This window comes from Jaculus jaculus, chromosome 14 (assembly GCF_020740685.1).
Source record: "Jaculus jaculus isolate mJacJac1 chromosome 14, mJacJac1.mat.Y.cur, whole genome shotgun sequence".
Classification (NCBI taxonomy): Eukaryota; Metazoa; Chordata; class Mammalia; order Rodentia; family Dipodidae; genus Jaculus; species Jaculus jaculus.
The window spans coordinates 28,109,337-28,126,237 of record NC_059115.1 but is presented as its reverse complement, the minus strand read 5'-3'; the positions used below and the strand labels follow the sequence as shown (position 1 = coordinate 28,126,237).

General features: G+C 38.6%; 1 non-coding gene across 1 annotated transcript; it reads left to right on the top strand.

Annotated features, from left to right (window-relative positions):
- The first annotated feature begins 15,320 nt into the window (after positions 1–15,320).
- LOC123454989 lies at positions 15,321–15,511 on the top strand. Its single transcript, XR_006633624.1, has one exon. It is a non-coding gene; the product is annotated as a U2 spliceosomal RNA (small nuclear RNA).
- The last annotated feature ends 1,390 nt before the right edge of the window (positions 15,512–16,901 follow it).

The following is a 16,901-nucleotide window of genomic DNA, read 5'->3' as shown; positions in this document are numbered from 1 at the left end:
TTTTTCAGTTGGAACACTTTAATAAAATTTTTAATCCTATTTCAGGAGTGGTGGCATATGCCTTTTATCCTAGCACTTGGGAGGCAGAGGTAGGAGGATAGCTGTGAGTTCGAGACCACCCTGAGACTACAGAGTCAATTCTAGATCAGTCAACCTGAGCTAGAGTGAGACCTTACCTTGAAAGAAAAAAAACAAAAAACATTTAATCTTCTTTGATGTTACAACTCTATTTAGTAAATTTACCTCTTCTGTATTTAATTTTTGTAGATGTGGTAGTTTGAATGTGGGTATATGATTCCACCTGGCCTGTATTTTTGATTAACCTTGCAATGTAAGTCACAGGCTACCTTCTTAAAGGAGGTGTTGATCTTTTAGTCCAGCCCTACAGTGTGCAACGAGCCAGTTTGAGCACTGGCAATTGGTATTTGCTGGATGTTTATGTTGTCTCTCTGAAATGTATTTAGGGAAGTATGGTGGTTTAATTCAGGTGTTCTCCATAAACTTAGATGTTCTGAATGCTAGGTACCAGCTGTGGGAATTTGGGAATTAAAGTCTCCTGGAAACAGTGCATTGTTGGGGATGGGCTTGTGGGTATTATAGCTATCTTCCTCTCACCAGTGTTTGGCACACTGTCCTGAAGTTGTTGTCAACCTGATGTAGGCCAAGAGGTGATTCTATCTTCTGCTCATGTCATCGTTTTCAACTGCCATCATGGAGTTTCTCCTCAAGTATGTAAGGCAAAATCCCACAAGCTGCTCTTGGTTGGGTGTTTTCTGCCAGCAGAATGAACCTGACTGCAATAGTAAAGTTATTACCAAGAAGTGGTATCATTACTTCTAGAAACTAGTATGGCTTTGGCTTTTTGGAACAGCTTTGTAGGAGGCATGTGGAAAAATTTGAAACCTTGACATAAGAGACACCTTGCAGTGCTATATGTACAGCTTGATGGACTATGCTGTTTAGAGTTGAAAGACATGAACGCAATAAGAAATATGGGCTGTGAGGTTTGGCTTATGAGGGTGAAAAAGAGCTTTGCCTGGACTGGGACAGAAGCAGTTTATGTGAAAGACTTGCTGTTATGCCATGTCCTGAGAATTTATGCATAGAAATAGACTGGTGTGAGAAGAGGGATATTGCACAGAAAAAATAAAATGTTTGGGCTTAACCTACTGCCTGCCTGTTCTGCCACAACTTTATGGAAGATTGCAACCATTGAGATTGGGCCAGCTGTTCTGCATTGTGAAAAGAGGAATAATTCAGACTGTTTGGAAAGGGCCTGAATGCTGAAAAAGTGTCCTGTTCTTCAAAGTATGCTTTATTATACCCTGAATTACCACGTTTATAGCCAACCTGGTATTATGGAGTACAACAAATGGAGGAAAGAGAGGGCAACTGAATTTGCAATGTGGTTTTGAATTTGGAAGTTTCCAGGGGCAGTGTGAAGCCCAATGGATCCAAGAGAATAAACTGTGGACTGCAATAGAGATGCAATGTAGATGCCAGGACTGTGGGATGGCTGCCAAGGAGTGCTACTAGCACTGGATGAAGTTTCTGGAACTGTGAGTAGCATAGCTGGAGGGCCAGAATTAGAATTCCAGAGACTTATTACTGGTTATTATTATCATACTTTTAGACTTGTCACTGACTGGAGTTGTTAGACTTGAATCTACACTTTGATATTTTCCCTGGCTGCTTTAAATCTTGTGTTAATTAATCAAATATTTCTTTGCTTTGCCAATGCCAATGTTTATTCTGTAACATTATAGGTGTTTTTGGTATTATGGCTCAATTAAAAGACCTTGGACTATGTGGATGTTTGAATATTCTTAGGATTTAAAAAAACTATAGGGACTTTTAAAGTTGGACTGAATGCATTGCATTTTATATTGTGTGGTTATCAGTTTATGCAGGACAAGGGAAGAATGTGGTGGTTTGATTCAGGTGTCTCTCATGAGCTTAGGTGTTCTGAATGCAAGATTTTTAGCTGATAGTAATTTGGGAATTAAAGTCTCCTAAAGGCAGGGTATTGTTGGAGGCAGGCTTATAGGTTATAGCCAGCTTCCTCTTGCCAGTTTTTGGCACACTCTCCTGTAGTTTTTGTCCATATTCTGTCAGCCAGGAATTGATATCCACCCTATACACATGCTTTCATTTTCCCCTACCATCATGGAGCTTCCTCCCTAATCTGTAAGCCAAAATAAAACCTTTTTTCCCACAAGTTGCTTTCTTGGTCAGGTGTTTTCTGCTAGCAATGTGAACCTGACTGCAACAGGAAGTGAGACAGTTTCTTCCACCATGACAATGCTTCTTGTGGATTCTGTAAGCCTGAAGTAAACTTCTTCCCATCAGATGCTTCTGGTGTTTGTCCCAGCAACATGAAAATAACTGCAACCAAACTTGTTTTGTTTTTTTTTTCTTTTCTTTTAAACCAGAAATGTGGTTCTTTCTGCAATGAATAAGAATATGTGGTGTTTGGTCTTTTGGAATGTGGTTGCAGGAGGAATGTGGAAAAACTTGATACTTTGAAATAGAGAAACTTTGCCATGCTGCAAGCAAAGATTTATAGTCTATTCTGGTAATTTTGATAATGCTAGATAAGGAGACAATGTGTACTGTCAAGAATTAGCTTATGAACAAAAGCAAAGCAGAGAATTTTGTTGGAATTTAGGTACTGGTGGCAAAGCTAGTTGTGGTCTTCCATCCATGCCCTAAATATTTTATCAAGTCGAGTTTAAAAGCAATGGATTGATATGCTTGGAGGATGGTATGGTAGTTTGATTCAGGTGTACCCCATAAATTAGGTGTTATGAATGCTAGTTTCCCAAGTGATGGAGATTTGGGAATTAATACCTCCTTGAAGCAGTATACTGTTGGTGGTGGGCTTGTCAGTTTCATAGTCAGCTTACTCTTTCCAGGGTTTGGCACACTGTACTCTTGCTGTCATCTACCTGACATTGGCAGGGAGATAATGTCCACCCTCTGCTCATGCCATCATTTTCCACTGTCATCATGGAGTGTCTCCTTGAGTCTATAAGCCAAAATAAACCACTTTTTTTTTTTTTTTTTTTTTTTTTTTGCCACAAGCTGCTCTTGGTCAGGTGATTTTTGGCAGCAATGAAAACCTGACTGTAACAGTAAAGTAGGTATCAAAAAGTGCATCCATTTCTACTAGACATCTGACTGTGTGGTTTTCAGCTTTTGGAGCTGATTTTTGAGAGGAAGTGGAAGGATTTGAAATCTTGACCTAATAGATACCTTGCAGTGCTGTTAAGTATAGTTTGATGGAATATTCTGGTCTGTGAGGTTTGGCTTATGAGGGTGAGAATGAGCTTTGTCTAGACTAACCTAGAAGAAGTTTGTGCTAGAGGCTTGCTGTTCTGTCCATGTCATGAGAATTTGTGTAGTGTTGCATTGCATAGAAATGGACTGGTATGAACAGAGGGATATGGCACAGGAAAAATGAAACATTTGTCATAAAACTGCTGTCTGTTCAGCTGCAATTGTATAAGAGATTACAACCATTGAGATTGGGCCGGCTGAGGAAGTATACTTTTCTTCAAATTGTGCTTTATTTGCCCCTACCTGAATTTACGAATTGGCACCCTGCCTGGTATTATGCAATATAAGACACGCAGGAAAAAGAGGGTCATTGAATTTGCAATACAGTCTTGTGTTTTGGATATGGCCATAGGCAGTGTGAAGGATTGCCTTCATTTTGATCCGATGGAGTCATGAGGATAGACCACAGTTTGCAATGGATAGCCAGTGGTGATACTAGGACCACAAGATTGCTGATAAGGAGAGCTTCTAGTCCAAGATGAAGTTTTCCAGGACTGTGAGTAGCCTATCTGGAGGGACAGAATTGGAACTCCAGAGACTTGTTGTTGGTTAGAATTATCAGACTTGGAGATTTGTCACTGACTCGAGTTGTTGCACTTGGAGCTATAGAGTTTGAATGTTTGCCCTGGTTTTTTCAACTCTCCTATTTGTTGAATATTTATTTGCTATACCCAGTGCCATTCTTTGCAGTGTGAATGTTTATTCTGTGCCATTATGGGTTTTTGCTGGATTTTTATGTATTTATTTATTTTCTGTATGGCTTGTTTGCTTCCTTATTATTTAACTTTTTGAGTTCTTTGTATATCCTAGATATTAATCCTCTATCAGATATATAGATGACAAAGATTTTTTTCCCATTCTGTAGGTTGCCTCTTTGCCTTTTTCACTGTGTCCTTTGCAGTGCAAAATCTTTGTAATTTCATGAGGTCCCAGTGATTAATCTGTGGTTTTATTGCCTGAGCAATTGGGTAAGGAATCAAACAAGCCAATCAAAAAATGAGCTATGGAGCTAAATCGAGCATTCTCAAAGGAAGAAATACGAATGGCATATAAGCATCTAAAAAAATGTTCTACGTCACTAGTCATCAGGGAAATGCAGATTAAAACTACATTGAGATTCCATCTCACTCCTGTCAGATTGGCCACCATCATGAAAACAAATGATCATAAATATTAGCAGGGATGCAGAAAAAGAGGAACCCTTCTACACTGCTGGTGGGAATGCAATCTGGTCTAACCATTGTGGAAATCAGTGTGGAGGTTCCTAAAACAGCTAAAGATTGATCTACCATATGACCCAGCTATAGCACTCCTAGGCATATATCCAAAGGACTCATCTCATTTCCTTAGAAGTACGTGCTCAACCATGTTTATTGCTGCTCAGTTTATAATAGCTGGGAAATGGAACCAGCCTAGATGTCCCTCAACTGATGAGGGGATAATGAAGATGTGGCATATTTATACAATGGAGTTGTACTCAGCGGTAAAGAAAAATGAAGTTATTAAATTTGCAGAAAAATGGATGGACCTGGAAAGGATTATACTAAGTGAGGTAACCCAGGCCCAGAAAGCCAAGCACCACATGTTCTCTCTCATATGTGGATCCTAGCTACATATGATTGGGCTTCTGTGTGAGAAGGAAAATACTTAGTAGCAGAGGCCAGTAAGTTAAAAAGCAGACATAAAGGGAAGAGAAAGGAAGGGAGGAGGGTACTTCATAGGTTGATATTGTATATATGTAAGTACAATGATTGAGATGGGGAGGTAATATGATGGAGAATGGAATTTCAAAGGGGAAAGTGTCAGGGGGCAGGGAGGGAATACCATGGGATTTTTTTTATAATCATGGAAAATGTTAATAAAAATTAAAAAATAAAAGAAACAAAGTTCCAAAATCTATATGTTTATTCTGGGTAAACTGCATAAGTCAAACCTGATCTACTCTTTCTTTAAAAAAGTTATTTCAAAAGGCCTTTTGAGGGGGAAAAATGGTCATATTAAAAGTGTTATGGTAAGAACAATAAAAGTTTTTGTTGGAAGTTATGAGAATAAAAAAAGAGCTTTGAGTATGGGGATATATGAACATCATTAGGATTGATAAAAATATGGGGATTTTTTGGGCTGGAGAGATGGCTTAGTGGTTAAGCGCTTGCCTGTGAAGCCTAAGGACCCCGGTTCGAGGCTCGGTTCCCCAGGTCCCACGTTGGCCAGATGCACAAGGGGGCACATGCATCTGGAGTTCGTTTGCAGAGGCTGGAAGCCCTGGCGTGCTCATTCTCTCTCTCTCCCTCTATCTGTCTTTCTCTCTGTGTCTGTCACTCTCAAATAAATAAATTAAAAAAATTTTAAAAAAATATGGAGATTTTTAAAGTTGGGCTGAATGCATTGCATTTTAACATCATGGATTTTTATCAGTTTAAGGGGGCCCAGGGTGGAGTGCCTTGATTCAAGTGTCCCTTATAAACTTAGGTGTTCTGAATGTTAGCTCCCCATCTGATGGAGAATTGGGAACTATCACCTCCTGAAGGCAGTGTATTGTTGGGGTTAGGCTGATGGGTATTAGAGCCAGTTTTCCCTTGCCAGTATTTGGCACTCTCCTGTTATTCATCTGATGTTGGTGAGGAGGTGATGTCCACTGTCTGTTCATGCCATCATTTTCCCCAGCCATCATGGAGCTTCCCCTTGAGTCTGTAAGCCATAATAAACCCCTTTTTCCCCACAAACTGCTCTTGGTCAGATGATTTCTGCTAGCAACAGGAACATGACTGGAACAGATGGAATAGAATATAAAGGTGTGAAAGATACACAGTTTACCACAGGAAAAATACAAGGAAGTTTCAAGTTACAGAAACTAGTTTAGGTTACTTTAGCTTCAACTGTCAAGTCAATTACCACCAATATGGGTGGACCAACTGCTTCACATTGGGAAAATGGAAAAGATGCCTGAGTGTGAGACACACCGATATAATGATCAATTGTGCATGAATACAAACTAATTTGCAAGGTGGCAGAATAACAAAGAATTCTAAAGAAGAGATCTTGTCAAGGTTTATTCCCCTGTAAATTTACAAATGTGGCTATTCCTCACCTGGTACTGGTTTTAGAAGCATGAAAAATGTAGGGAAATGAGTTATAAATTACACTCTGTTCCTGGAATGTAAAGCAGGGTTGAGGCCCCTGTGTTGAGACTCATTAAAGACATTGTATGAAGGTGAACCAGTTGCAGGAGCCAATGAGATGTGGCATGTGAAGCAAAGTTGTTGGAATTTTTATGTGGATGTTTAGTCAGCCATTGTATAAAGATGAATTAGTTCTAGCTGCTGCTGGGTATTTGGAAACAGCTTTGAAATCTGTCATGGAGAGCTGTTCCAGTCCTGGTAGATCCAAAATATCTTCAAGTCTACACTTCAAACTATGGTTCAAGTTCAAGACTCTATATAATGGCCTTATTTGGCATCTAAAATAGGGCTTTCAATTCTCAGCCCAGCTAGAGGTGCAGAATTGGAAATGTGGAGACTCTATCACTGGTTATGGATTTTGAACTTCAAGTCCAACATATTTGGTATTTGCCTCATGGTTATTTCTTTTACACTGATCCAGCCTCTCCTCATTATGCATTTTTGCAATGCAAGCATTTATTTTTTCCCATTATGTGTTAGAAATAACAACTTATGCTTTGAGATTACAGGGTTCACAATTAAAAGACATACTTGAATCACAGATGAGACTTTGGACTTTGAACAAAGTTAAAACAAAGTTAAAGTTTGTAAAAATTATAGGATCCTTTTGAGTTATACTGAATACAATTTGAATTATGAGAATGACATGAGTCTTTGGGGGCCAGGTACAAAATGTGGTGGTTTGAATGAGAATGTATGTCCTCCATAACTTGAGGTATTTTAAAAAATATTAATTATGGACATACTTAAAATGGAAAAAATATTACATATTGGTATCATCCTTTCCCTCATTCCTTCCCCTTTCTGAAGGGGGCCCTCTGCATTGGGGTCACAGGTTAGCCTCGTTGAGTTATGGGTTATGCATTGTGGGAGCAGCAGTCAGCTATCAGGGAGCAGCATTGCCTCTATGCATGATGTTTCAATTTGTGGCTCTAACAATCTTTCTGCCCTCTCTTCCACAGAATTCCCTGAGCCACATGTTAGGTGTGTTGTAAGTCTGCTTCAGTGCTAGGTACTTAAGAACATATGGTTCTCTGCCTTTGAGGGTCTTGAGTGTCCTCAGTGTCTGTATCCTTCACCCTGGCACTGATTATCATGTTCACCATGGAAGCAGCACTCCTGCTCATCTCCTCAATGTTTCTGTGTTTTCAGCTGGAGCTTAGCTGAAGTGCATCAGGTGGTTTATCTCCTTGGATCTCACTCCCATCCGGAAAAGAAAAGCAGATTCTCCAAGAGAGTGAATTCAACACAGGTCATATAGAGTAATTAAGAGAGATGTAGTCCATCTTTTAGCCCAGGATTAGTGGGGGCTTGACATCGGAAAGCAAAATCATTGTTTGTATAGGATTCAGACCTATTTCCCAATTCCAGATATGGGTTCCTTTCCACTGAGTAGATCTCTTAGCCAATCAGAAAGCTGTTAGTTAATCACCAGGGCTGTGGGCCAGTATTGCAGTTGTGTGTTCAAGTCAGGGTGTTTGTTTCTTAGTAGCTTAGATTCCACATTATTTGGACAGTTGTTGGCCACTTTCCCCCATTAGGTCATGTGAGACTTTCCAGTATTAGATGTGCTAAGTGTCTGGGCTCTGGCTGTCTTCCAGATTCCAGCCAGATACCTGAGGTATTTTTAATTAAGCTTGCAATTAAAATCTAAATCAGCAGGCTGATGGAGGCGATAACACTTGATAATTTTTTAATATAGTTGCAAACTGTGTTTAGAGTAGTTGGAGCACTGGATGTTGGTGGTGTCTTTTTTCTATGAATCTGTGGAAGGGAGCTAGATTCTTACACCATGATCATGCTTATCCTGAAATCTGAAAGCCTTAAATAGGCCCTTTCATCTCATAATCTGCTTCTTTTAGAGTGTTTATCCTAGAAGTGTGTAAGTAACTGCAACTGTAGGCATTATAAAGTAAGAAATACATCCATTTTTTTTTCAGATTTTTACAGTTTTGAGGAATATAACTGTTTTAAAAGGGCCCTAATCGTTCTCCCAACATCAGTGTTACCTATTTTTTTTTTTTTAAATTTTATTTATTTATTTATTTGAGAGCGACAGACACAGAGAGAAAGACAGATAGAGGGAGAGAGAGAGAATGGGCGCGCCAGGGCTTCCAGCCTCTGCAAACGAACTCCAGACGCGTGCGCCCCCTTGTGCATCTGGCTAACGTGGGACCTGGGGAACTGAGCCTCGAACCGGGGTCCTTAGGCTTCACAGGCAAGCGCTTAACCGCTAAGCCATCTCTCCAGCCCCAGTGTTACCTATTTTAACATCTCCTTTTAAATCTATAATATTGTTGATTGGAGTCTTCTCTTTTTCCTTTAATCAGTTTGGCCTGGGGTTTATCTATCCTGTCTACAGTTCTGGAGAATCCCCTCATTATTTAATCATTTAAAAATAATTTATTTATTTATTTATTTGAGAGAGTGAGAAGGAAAGAGAGAAAGAGAGAGAGAATGGGAGAGAATGGGCTTGCCAGGGCCTCTAGCCACCTTGTGCATCTGGCTTAAGTGAATACTGAGGAATTGAACCTGGGTCCTTTGGCTTTGCTGGCAAGTAGCTTAACCAATAAGCCATCTCTCCAGCCCATTTCATCAATTTTTAAAAAATCATTTTTATTTGAAATGTGTGATGGATGTGGGAATGTGATGGATAAGGCAATGTTGTAAAGAAATGTTGCTGTTGGCATATAGGATGTAGTACCTTGCAAATGTTACCTTTGGTATGCAGAATAACAGGCTATCTTCTTGAAGAAGATAACTGCTGATGGTTCTTTTTCTCTTTGCTTTTATAATTAGGCTCCTCATCACTGTTGTCACATAGACTAGTTTAGCAATTTGTCCTTATAACCCTTGACCAGATGTAACCTGGGGATGGACTCTTGAGTTTCTGGATTGGGTTAGTCATGGCTAAAAATAAATGTCTCTCTATATTAACATTATATTCATGTTGGCCTGGTAAATCTCTTAGTGACCCCAGACCCATGAAAAATGTATTAACTGGACTTCCGGCCAAGATGGCGACCATCTAGCTGTGCTTCAAATTCCAGGGAAAGAAAGGCAAGACATTAAGCCTTTTCTAGGTCTTCTTATCAGTGAGAGGGCACGGGGGTGTGGGGGGGAAGAACAGGGAATCCTCAATCACCTTGGGGAAAAGTAGACTACCCCTAACACCAAATAGCCATCACAGACCCCTGCAGCAGCCCTGCACCCGCCTATGTTCCAATTGCGTGCTGAGCCCTGTGTGTGGAAGCTTAAACTGCTCTGCACACTTACCCACATTACTGTTCAGTGAGCCCAGTCCAATGGCAACTGCCACACAAACCCAGACTGTGTCTCTCACTTGCGCCAGCTCAGATGCCCTCCCCTACCTGTCTTCAATGCCCACCATCCTACATTCTCCTGTGGTGGGGGAGCGCAGACTGTTTCCAGGTCCCAGTATTCCCAGCCAGAGTTTGGGCTGCTTCAGGGCTTGGTACCTCAGACCCACTCCAAGCTTGAATGCAGGCAGGTTTGGGGCATTACCACTTGAGAATTCAGGCAACTTTGGCGCCCATGTCAGGCAATAGATAGGCAGCTTTAACAAGTGGGAGCCAAAGCACAGGCTGCTTGGCAACTGCCCCAGGCTGCCTCAGACTCCCATTCCACTAGAGCCCAGACTTATCCACCCACCTACCTGCCCATACACTGTCATGGGCAGACCACAGTGCAAAAGAAGTAACTTGAAAAATCAAATGCAAGAAAACCCAGTTAGACCACCCAGTCCTACAATAAATGCATCGAACCAAAACATAGAAGAGTTATTAGGATCAGAACATCAAACTGAAGCTATGAGCAATGCAACCCTGACCAACCTACTGGTAGAACTTGCAGGAAAGCAACAAAGGACCGATAATCATGTGGATGCTACCATCACTAAGCTAGGATAATTTGATAAGAGAATGGAAGGAGTTCAAAGAGAGTTAAGAGTTTTGAGGGAGAGTGAACAAAAAGAGGGCCTTAAAAATCAGCTGGCCATACTAAATGAAGACATAAAGAAATGCAAGGATGAATTCTAAGAATCATTAAGAAAATCAGAAAATGATGTGAAAAGGAAGCTTAACAGAGCAATGGAAATGATACATAGAAAAGTAGTAGAAAATTCAAACTTAATTGAACAAGTCCAAAACTCTCTACAGGCTCTCAAGAATTGAGGCAGCAAAGTGGAGGATAGAAACTCTGATCTGGAAGAAGACAAGATGGAAGAAACAGTTCAAGAGTTCAAAAACTTCAGTAAGTTCAAAAGTTCCTGCAAACAGAACATGAGGGAATTGTGGGATACACTTAAACATCCTAATATCAGAATCATTGGAATACCAGAGGGGGAAGAGTTTCAGACCAAAGGCATGGAGAACTTATTTAACAAAATAATTGAAGAAAATTTCCCCAGTCTCGTAAAAGAAAGGCCAATCAAGATATAAGAAGCCAACAGAACTCCAAACAGACTGGACCAAAGGAGAAACTCTCTAAGACATATTGTCATTAAGACTCTAAACATGGACATCAAAGAGAAAATCCTAAAAGCAGTGAGGGAAAAACAGCATACCACTTTCAAAGGTAACCACATCAGAATTACTTCAGACTTCTCAGTGGAAACCCTGAAAGCTAGAAGGGCCTGGAGTGAAACTCTCCAAAGTCTAAGAACCCATGGATTACAACCAAAACTACTCTACCTGGCAAAAGTATAGCTCATAATAGATGGTGAAAGAAAAACTTTCCATGACAAAACTCAGCTTTACAATTATATGAACACAAAACCAAATCTATAGAGAGTAGTTCAGGAAATTCTCTACAGAGAAGAAACAAATAACCAAACTCAAATGCCTACAAGAAGAAGATCACAACAACCAAACCCAGAGTAGGCACAAAAAAACCTTCAAAGCCTATGAAAACACCAACACACATCTACCACCACAATATGACAGGGATCAAATCAAATCTCACAGTCATTACCCTAAATATTAATGGCCTTAATTCATCCATCAAGAGATACAAGCAAACAGGATGGATCAAAACATTAGACCCCTCATTCTGTTGCCTTCAAGAAACCCACCTCACCACTAAAGAGAGACACCTCCTCAGGGTAAAGTGGTGGAAGACAATATTCCCAGCAAATGGGAATAAGAAACAAGCAGGTGTAGCTATATTAATATCAGATAAAATTGACTTCAAACCAAAAATAATCAAAAAAGACAAAGAAGGCTACTTCCTACTCATCAAGGGAATGATCCATCGAGAAGATATTACAATTATAAATTTGTATGCACCAAACACAGGGGCACCATAGTTCATAAAACCAAACCTACTTGACAATAAAACAGAAATTACTACCAACATCATCATAGCTGGGGACTTCAATACACCATTATCAGTAATAGACATATCATCCAAACAGAAACTAAACAGGGAAGTAAGAAAGCTCAACAAAACCATAGAGCACTTAGACCTAACAGACATCTACAGAACTTTCCATCCCAAATCCAAAGACTTCACATTCTTCTCAGCAGACCATGAAGCATTCTCTAAAATAGAGCATATACTGGGTCACAAAGACTGCCTCCACATATTTAGGAAAATTGACATAATTCCCTGCATGATATCAGATCATAATGCTATATTGCTAAAAATCAACAAGAAAAGACCCACCAAGAATCCCAGTGGCACCTGGAAACTGAACAGCACACTTTTAAACAACAAATAGATAGTGGATGAAATAAAAAAGGAAATTGCAAAATTTCTGGAATTGAATGACAATGAGAACACATCACACCAAAACTTATGGGATACAATGAAGGCAGTCCTCAGGGGAAAGTTCATAGCACTCAATGCCTTCATAAAAAAGACAGAAAGATCCCAAATCAATAACCTAACCATCCACTTAAAGGCACTGGAAAAACAAGAAAAATCCAACCCAAAGAGCTCCAGAAGGAAAGACATAATTAATATGAGAGGAGAAATTAATAAATTGGAAACCAAGGAAACAATTAAGACAATTGACAAAACAAAGAGCTGGTTCTTTGGAAAAATAAACAAGATTGACAAACCCCTGCCCAATTTGATTAAGCAAAAAAAGGAAAAGCTTTAAATTAACAAAATTCAAAATGAAAAAGAGAGATCACAACAGACATAAGTGAAATTGGGAGAATCATCAGGACTTATTTCAAAAACCTCTACTCCACAAAACTGGATAATGTGGAGGAGATAGATAAATTCCTGTACACATATCATCTATAAAGCTAAACTCAGAGCAGATTAATCACCTCAATGAACCCATCACACTCATGGAGATTGAAAGAGTAATAAAAAAAAAAAAAAACTCCCCAAAAAGAAGAGTCCAGGACCAGATGGCTTCTCAGCTGAATTCTATCAAATCTTCATGGAAGAACTCAAACCAATCTTCCTCAAACTGTGCCACACAATTGAAGAACAGGGAAAGCTACCCAACTCCTTTTATAAAGGTAGCATCACCCTAATTCCAATACCAGGCAGAGATGCCACAAGAAAAGAAAACTACTGGCCTATTTCCCTAATGAACTTAGATGTCGGGGCCATAAAGCAAAAGCCTCTCCATTTTGCCTGGGCCTGCTCATAAGCTGGCTCATTACTCAGAAAGCTGGTCCATCCAGCTTTCTGTTAGGTACTTCTGGAACCAGTCAGCAGACTGCTTACAGAATCTTATCTTTTGCAAAAGGCCAGTTTATGGTCAGAATGTGAAGCCTGGTGCAGTCAGGATGTTAAGCCATTGAGGAAAGGTTAGATGAACACCTAATTACATCCCCTCTAGGTTTTCCTGACAACTCCTTGCCCTGGTCATGTCCCCTTCCACCTGCAACTCCTTGCTCTGACCACGTCCCCTTGCCCCTACAACCCTATATAAACCTACATGTGAGAATAAACTCTCAAGGTCTTGACAAACATCTAGCATGGTCTCCTTCTTGTGTCTGTTTGCCTTCTTTCATTCAGGTTAATTTTCCCTTCATTTCTTTGTTTGACTCCCCTCTGGCCAGAGTACGTGGTGCTCAATGAACGTTGGGCCTGAGGTACAAAGTGTGACTGGGCGTCGCTCAAGTTGACAGCTGACCCAGCCATTAGACCACCACTCCACTGGAGGGGTGAGTGAAGGTCTGCATAGAGGTCACTACAGGCAATTCACCTGTAATACAGACCTGCACCGTGATCGATGCAGAAAAGCCTGCCTGTGAAATTGATCGATTTGTGGTAAGCAACGAATTTCAGGCTATTAAATTAAAGATGATTGAGTCAGATTTTCAAGACACAAGAACTGCAGGATTTCCTTTTTGAACTTCTCTTCCTCCTTTTACTTTCAGTTGGCACCATTGTGTGGAATTGCAACATAGCAACAGGGCAACTGAAGCCTCTTGGCCAGGGCTACCCTCTGGCATTGGCCAAAGGCCCCTAGCTCCCTGTGCGAATTCCAACAGCCCGTTCTGGCATTGGAAAAAACCTCCTATCTAGCCTCTCTTCCTATCAACAAAACTGGGTACACAACAGCCAGTAAATGCTCTTAGAGTGGCTGCCAGTTTTTAAAATTGCAGTCAGGTTCACGTCAGGCCCATCAGGGAACCCTCCATGGCGGTTCCCCAACCGGGAATGTTGCCCTCTGGTCTTGCTGTTACTCTTCTTTCCGTTTCCATCATGGGACAGACCCTAAGTAAGCATAAATTGTTGAAAGGCTTAAAACTTCTCTCAAGGCACAAGGAACATGGTTAAAGAAAAAAAAAAAAAGATTTAACAAAGAGTAAAAAGGAGATAATTGCCATAGTAAAAGATATTTTAAAAACACAAGGAATTGAGATTGCTTCAAGTTCTTTTTGATTTTATCAGGAAGATATGTTCTTTTTATATGTGTGTATATGTGTTTATACGTGCTCATTGTCCTTGCTAGTAGTGTCATGTTTGTGACTGTTTGTAACTAAAGAGATGAGATGGACACAGGTGACATTCCTTTCTCTTCCCCAACCGGGAATGTTGCCCTCTGGTCTTGCCGTTACTCCTCTTTCCGTTTCCATCATGGGACAGACCCTAAGTAAGCATAAATTGTTGAAAGGCTTAAAACTTCTCTCAAGGCACAAGGAACATGGTTAAAGAAAAAAAAAAAACAAGATTTAACAAAGAGTAAAAAGGAGGTAATTGCCATAGTAAAAGATATTTTAAAAACACAAGGAATTGAGATTGCTTCAAGTTCTTTTTGATTTTATCAGGAAGATATGTTCTTTTTATATGTGTGTATATGTGTTTATACGTGCTCATTGTCCTTGCTAGTAGTGTCATGTTTGTGACTGTTTGTAACTAAAGAGATGAGATGGACACAGGTGACATTCCTTTCTCTTCTAGAGAACCATTTCAAGGAAATCAAAGACCTAAGCATAGAAATTAAAAAGGAAAAGTTGAATGTCTTTTACAGGAGTGAATTTGCCAGATATTTGTTTTAGATCAAGTTCACCTTACATAGAAGATTATTAAAAACAACAAAACTTCCTCTAAAGAGGTAACTTATAATTTGTCAGATATTTTAAAAAAGATTGTAATGTTCTGTTACTTAAAAGGAGGAGGCAACTGATCTGACGTCTGAGCCAGCCTGCCTCAAGATAACAACACGATTTGCCTTAGTTACTCCTAATAAAACCATTCCCCAGTGTGTTATTGGTATTAATGATATAAAATTATATTAAGACTGCTTTCTTTTTAGTAATAGGATTAATCAATTTGGTGTAATTTTTTAATAGCCTTATAGGAAAGATAATCACTTCATGGCCTTTTGGCTAAGATCAAGGGTAGTATCTGTTCTTATCAGTTTAATATCTGATATGTCCTCTATCCGAGGACAATATATTAAATGAAGTTTTTGAGCTTGGAGTTGGAATAGGAGCTTGTTCTCTCTACTCCATGCATCGACCTGGTATTGCAGTACTTCCAGGAATGGTGCACTACCTCAGGGGAATAAAAAAAAAAAAAAAAAAAAAAAAGATAATTAATGATGGGGGGGAAGAATTTTTCAATGATTACTTGTTAAAAATGCCTTTTGAGTGGTACTTAGATCAGAATGTTAAAGTATATAAATAAAGGTGTGTGGATGTAGAAAAAATAAAAAAGAAAGAAAGAAAGAAAAAGAAAATTTCAGGCCAAACCTAAACACCATGCCTAAAATTAAAGGTTTTTAAACTGTTTACAAACTTTAAGAAAAAAAAAACAAAACTAATTTTCAGGGTAAAATATGTTGGGATAGCTTGCTTAAGTTTTATCAAATTTAAGTCATGGGTAAAACATAAAATTGTTTTATGTTTATAAAAATTTCTGTGGTACGTAAAATCAATAGCTATCAAGTTTAAGCCAAAATCATTGGTTGTCAAATGTTTTTTCTTTCAAAAAATTTTTATCAATGGTTATATTAATATTTAGTTAACTATTTTGGCTCAGAAAAGAACAAATTCTACTCTATTGTATGAAAAGTAACTGTCTCAATTTTTACATCTTAAGTTCAGTGCTTATAACAAAATTTAGTCTTAAGACATGTTCCCTACTTTAGGGTACAGCCTCATGCTCAAACAATGGCCCTCATCTGAAAAAAAAAATACATACATACATATATATATATATATATATATATATATATATATATATATACACACACACACATACATGTATATAATATATATATGTATATGCATACATGTATATAATATATATGTATATGCATACATGTATATAATATATATGTATATGCATACATGTATATAATATATATGTATATGCATACATGTATATAATATATATGTATATGCATACATGTATATAATATATATGTATATGCATACATGTATATAATATATATGTATATGCATACATGTATATAATATATATATTATTTATATATTATTTATATATATATTTAAATATTATATATATATATATATAATTCAAGCTCCATGGTTCTGTTTCCAGTGTTCTCTGGGTAATTTGTACCCACATAGGTATCTGCACTAATCAAAGATGTTTTCACACAGGTGTTAAGACCTTATACTGTATTACTTGTTCTTTTCTGATAATTTCTAGGTTAAATTAGTTAAGTTTATAAATCAATTTGTACTGTTTTCAAGACTGGTAACAGGTTCTGCCTATATTTATAAATGTTAGATATTTAAAATGTGAGATGTGCCTACTTCCTATGCCTCAGATATATGGCTTATGCTGACACAGTACAACAAAAAATTTAAAGATAGGACAAAATAATTTTATAAGCCCTTGTGCCATTCTTTAACTAAGTCGATTTCAGTAATCAAATGTGCTCTATATGTACATATATCCTTTCTGATTGTGTTAATC